The sequence below is a fragment of the Brienomyrus brachyistius genome, chromosome 11, assembly GCF_023856365.1.
Source record: "Brienomyrus brachyistius isolate T26 chromosome 11, BBRACH_0.4, whole genome shotgun sequence".
Taxonomy (NCBI): domain Eukaryota; kingdom Metazoa; phylum Chordata; class Actinopteri; order Osteoglossiformes; family Mormyridae; genus Brienomyrus; species Brienomyrus brachyistius.
The window spans coordinates 2,925,946-2,931,047 of record NC_064543.1 but is presented as its reverse complement, the minus strand read 5'-3'; the positions used below and the strand labels follow the sequence as shown (position 1 = coordinate 2,931,047).

The 5,102-nt window shown below is 40.0% G+C and overlaps 1 long non-coding RNA gene across 1 annotated transcript; it reads right to left on the bottom strand.

The window, feature by feature from the left end:
* Window positions 1-470: 470 nt before the first annotated feature.
* LOC125751941 (uncharacterized) lies at window positions 471-2,833 on the bottom strand. The gene is made up of 4 exons (XR_007400816.1): window positions 2,763-2,833; window positions 2,068-2,150; window positions 1,189-1,278; window positions 471-554 (listed from the first exon to the last, which is right to left on the bottom strand). It is a non-coding gene; the product is annotated as an uncharacterized LOC125751941 (long non-coding RNA).
* Window positions 2,834-5,102: the final 2,269 nt, after the last annotated feature.

The window sequence follows — 5,102 nt, the reverse complement described above, 5'->3', positions numbered from 1 at the left end:
GGAACGCACAAGAGAAGGGAACCTTACAAATCTTGAGTTCTGCAGCACAGAAGAGTGGCACGTATTTCTGTGCCGTCAGTTATCACGTTGGTGGAGGGTGTGCTTTACACCTGCAGAAAACCCAGAAACACACTGCAGTCAGCACCTGCACCCTCATGCCACCAAACATGCTTGTTTAGCTTCATCACTGCGTACCCAAAAGTGTACAGAAGACAGCGATTACTAAAAGAGCCCTAAAATTGCAGGAATATCACCGCTATCTCCAAACCAACAAGAGCAAATGATTAGTAAAATTTTAGTTACACTAAATCAAATAAGTAGCTTTTTGTATTTGATGCCTAAAATGGATGAGGAGTCCTAGAAGTTATATAGTGATATAAAATATACTATAAAAAGCTTCTAAAAGGGGGCAGCATATGGCTGTTTGAGAGCCGAGCTTCACCAGAACGTCACGTCTCAGGGCCCTTATGCAAGACCCTTAACTCCCAGCTGCATGGATACCACTGCAGGTGGCCGCCCTTCGCTGCCAAGCTTGCTCTCTCCTACATATGCGTCTGTGTGTGATGGAGAGCAAGACGGGGTGGGTGAAAAGAGAATACAGTAAATAGCAGTAAGTAGCCAGGATAATATACATGGTCTAACTCCAGACTGTAACCAGTTAGATCAATCATGACTAATGGCTTCACTACTTTGACTTCTTCTACTAGAGCTTCTTAGTAGGAGGTGACAATATCAGTGGTAATTAATGTAATTATAATATATAACCAGCATGCGCCACATGATCAGAATCTAAATCTTTATTGCCACATGCTTGCTACTGTGGAGACAACATGACCATGGCCAATTAACAACTAAAGCATAAGCAGACAGATTATAAATGCAAGACACAAGAATTAAAACAGATGTACGCAACACAAAGTAGGTGATATGGGTGATACATATACTATTTATCCATTTATATTTAACCATTGAGTATTCTGTAAATATTGTTACATATTATGTATCTTGTCTTGATTTTTGTTTTCACCACTAAGGTAGTGACTGTACAGTCGTGTACAAAAACAAGAAACGAACGAATGAATAAACGATAAAGGTGGTTTTCTGTGAAAAAGACCCAACAAGCAGCATTTGTCTAAAACATCTTTAGCTGAAACACAACAAAGAAGATGGGGTCTGCTTAGCTCTTACTTGTGTTCCACCATCTGTGTTTCATAACGTCGAAAAACACGTTCTACAAAAACCCATGATTTCAGGGCCTTGAAAAAAGAAACTCGGACCCTTCAGTACAAAATAAACATAAAACATAATGAGACACGACATCACTGGTTTCAAATAGAAACCATAAATCAGTGAGCAGTTTAATGTTTTACATGGACTTATGTTTATTGTTGCCAGTAAGGCAAATATGTCAGCGTTAACAAAATGCGAACTAATCTTGCTTCATATTCACAATTAACAATGACATTAGTTGGCTAATCACAGTGCGAGACCCCAGCCTCTAGTTTAGTCAAAAGATCACTAGAGGGAGACACTTCATACAACAAAAATGAAAAACGCCCTCATTTGAAATGTGGACTGAAGAAGCACGTATCTCAGCACAAGGCAGCTCCACTCTCATACTCATAGCAAGTTCTAGCAGATGCAGACATTCTCAGATATTAAAAATGGAGAAAATCTATCGTTTGCCTACTGTCATCATAATGATATTGTTTTATACAGGTAAGAGAAGATAGTTTCACTGGTTATCTTGAAGCTTTGCCTAAAGTATGTCACTGTTTCCCAGCTTTTGTGTGTTTGACCATTTCATTCTCTCTTTTGCAGGGTTCACTGGTGCCATAAATGTTTTCCAATCTCCACTTTCCCTCATTGGAAACTCTAGTCAGGCCTTTGAGATCACTTGTAAGCACAATGGCAACAACTACCAATACATGTACTGGTACCAGCAAATTGAAGGACACACAGCAATGGAGCTACTTGGATTTCTTACCCTTGATATTGTCAACCTAGAACAAAAGTACAAAGGGAAATTTAACTTGTCAGGGAACGCAAAAGAGAAAGGAACCTTACAAATCTTGAGTTCTGCAGCACAGAAGAGTGGCACGTATTTCTGTGCCGTCAGTTATCACGTTGGTGGAGGGTGTGCTTTACACCTGCAGAAAACCCAGAAACACACTGCAGTCAGCACCTGCACCCTCATGCCATGAAACATGTTTGTTTAGCTTCATCACTGTGTACCCAAAAGTGTACAGAGGACAGCGATTAGCTGAGGTAGTGTTTATCAACCCAGTCCTTGGGTACCCCCAGACAGTCCACGTTTGGAGCAAAAATGTGAACTGCCTGGCAGGGAGCAAAAACATGGACCGTCTGAGGGTACTCGAGGACCGGACTGGGAAACACTGACTTAAGGACTGTACTGGCAAAGGTCTGTATTGCTCCAAACCACCTGTCATACAGCAGTAACACATCCTCAATATGCTAATTTTTTTCATTGCCCCCATGTGACTGTCAAGCTACACCCCAAGGCATCAACACCTCAGTCTTTACCCCATCTCCCCAGTTTAAACTCTCCTGTAAACCCCAACATGTGAAACCAATCACACACATTGCGTCACTTTACGGGGGAATTCCCGAAAGCTTCATATAGTTTCATCGGCCCATCACTTATTTAAACAGAAAACAAAGAACCATGATGGAACTAAATGGGGAAACTGAAAATAACCAGATGAAAGGCTATGATCAGACAGATACTCAGGAGAACTTACACGGGGAAGGGCAGAGGTAACAACACATATGACAACAATAACCAGACTGGGGAACACAAGACAAGCAGACACTGAAATACAGACTAATGAGGATCAAACAAGAGGCAGGTGTGATTAATTGGGCAAAAAAAGGGAAGAAACTGGATGACCAGCAGTGACCTCTGCTGCCCAAATTGCAACATGACCAACAGATCCTGAAGTTGTCTAAAACAGGAGGTATATGACAGAATCACTTCTAGGGCATAAGCGATACTGTATGGAGTCACAAAACAGTTCAGCAGCATCTGGGACATTCTTCACGTTACGGTTTGAACCAGAGTTTGAACTAGACTTCAAAAGGGGTGAAGTAAGATATACTATATAGGCAAATCTGAAACTCTCTCCGGCTCCTTCAGAATAACCACAGTAACAGCAGAGGATGCAGCTGGGTATTTATGTGCAGCTAGTCAATCAAGTGACATGGTGGTTGCTCATTCGCTCTCAAAAACTGACTTGTGTGGTGCCTTACAGTAACTGTCTACAGTGTCAGTGGATGGTGAGTATGAAAGATGCCTTTTTCATCAGAGACGGAGCAGGTTAAAATATATCTTTCTGCTTTACCATTCCAAATCAGTTTTGTTGCAGAATAAAATTAATTCACTGTTATATTATGAGAGGGAATAAATAAAAAAAAACTGTAAAATGTAATAATAAAAACACACAACGGCAACTATTTGAAAAGCAGGCATGAATCGGAATATTGTCTACAGTAAAAAAATTCTTGACAGAATATAACTCAGAGATGTATCATCTATCATCAGAATATAACTCAGATATATATATATCTCATCTGCATCTCACAGGTCATTTCCTGTGTCAGTGTTCAGTCATAAATTGAAGGTGCTGCAACGCGACCACATACATTAAAAAAATAACCAAAGGCATGAACAAGGGGAAATTGAGAACATTTTTACTCTACTACCTGATGACAAGTAAGATTCTATCCCACTTTCCTTACTTTTACTATTCTAAAACTATATGCAATTTCAGCTTTCGTACAAACATAATTTTTGACCAATGCTGAAATGTACCAAAATATACAAATGTATAAATTATTTAAATATAAATAATTTATACAAAAATAAATTTTATTTTCTTTCTCCAGCATGGGTGCAAGGAGCTGTTGTCACTCAGGAACCACAGGAAATTCTGACAAATACCGGGGACATGACTGAGAGAATTATATGTTCTCACAATGACAACAGCTTACAGTATCTGTACTGGTACAGACAGTTACCCGGCAAAGGGATTGAGTTAATTGCCAACATTTTGACGGACCAGGACCCACAATTTGAGAGCAGTTTCACAAGCAAGAGAGAGAAATATGAAATTAAGAAGTCTGAAGTACTGTCAGGATCATTCATGATTAAATCCACAGAAACCTCAGACAGTGCTGTTTACTATTGTGCAGCATCTAAACACAGTGAGAGATTCCACACACTCTCTTGGACAAAAAATACAGACAAATACAATCTCTGTCACTAGAGGGAGACACTGCACTAAAAAGCAATCCAGTCGCTTCGGTTTTAAATGTGACCTCATTCAGATGAGGTTAGACACACTCACATACTCAGGTGCAAAAGAAAATTACTCCTATAAGCATATAGATGGAGAGAATCTATTTTACAGTTACTCATATTGAAAATGTTTTGCGAGGGGAAAAGAGGGCAATTGCATGGTTATTAAAGTCTTGTCTGTATTGCTATTATTATCAAACTGTTGACTTCGCCATATTTCTATCAAGGTGGATCCTGTACTGCTGACAATGCTCATTAGTTGCCCCACAAGTTGGACCACTAGGCAAGACTTGTCAACAGTTCACAACCATTGATTAACAAAAAGACTAAAGTACAAAGAGGGAGGAAACACGTGCCCGAACCAGACACCATTCCCACGGGGAGATCAAGAGTACTCAGTAGCGATGGAATACGCTTCTCTAGGGAATCATAGCCCACAAGATCAGACAAAGATTTGGTCTTACATTAACACTCGAGACATGACTGAGCTGAGCCCACAAAACTGGAGAACTGGAATCCAGGAATCTATTAATCTGCCTAATACTGCAAGAATAATAAGCAAGGTTTATCAATCAAAATGTATACATTACCCTCGCAGTTGAGAGTCTGCCTTTTGTGGAAACAACCCCTTTAGATTTCAATATTGCAATCTGGAATTCCTCAACCTTCCTGTGAAAGGTCGCCACATGTTGAGTGTACCATTCCAGTACATCACTATGTCAATCACTTTTACAGCCTGTTTCCAGCATTCAGTTAGAGGACTGAGGACTCCATGAGGATTTTG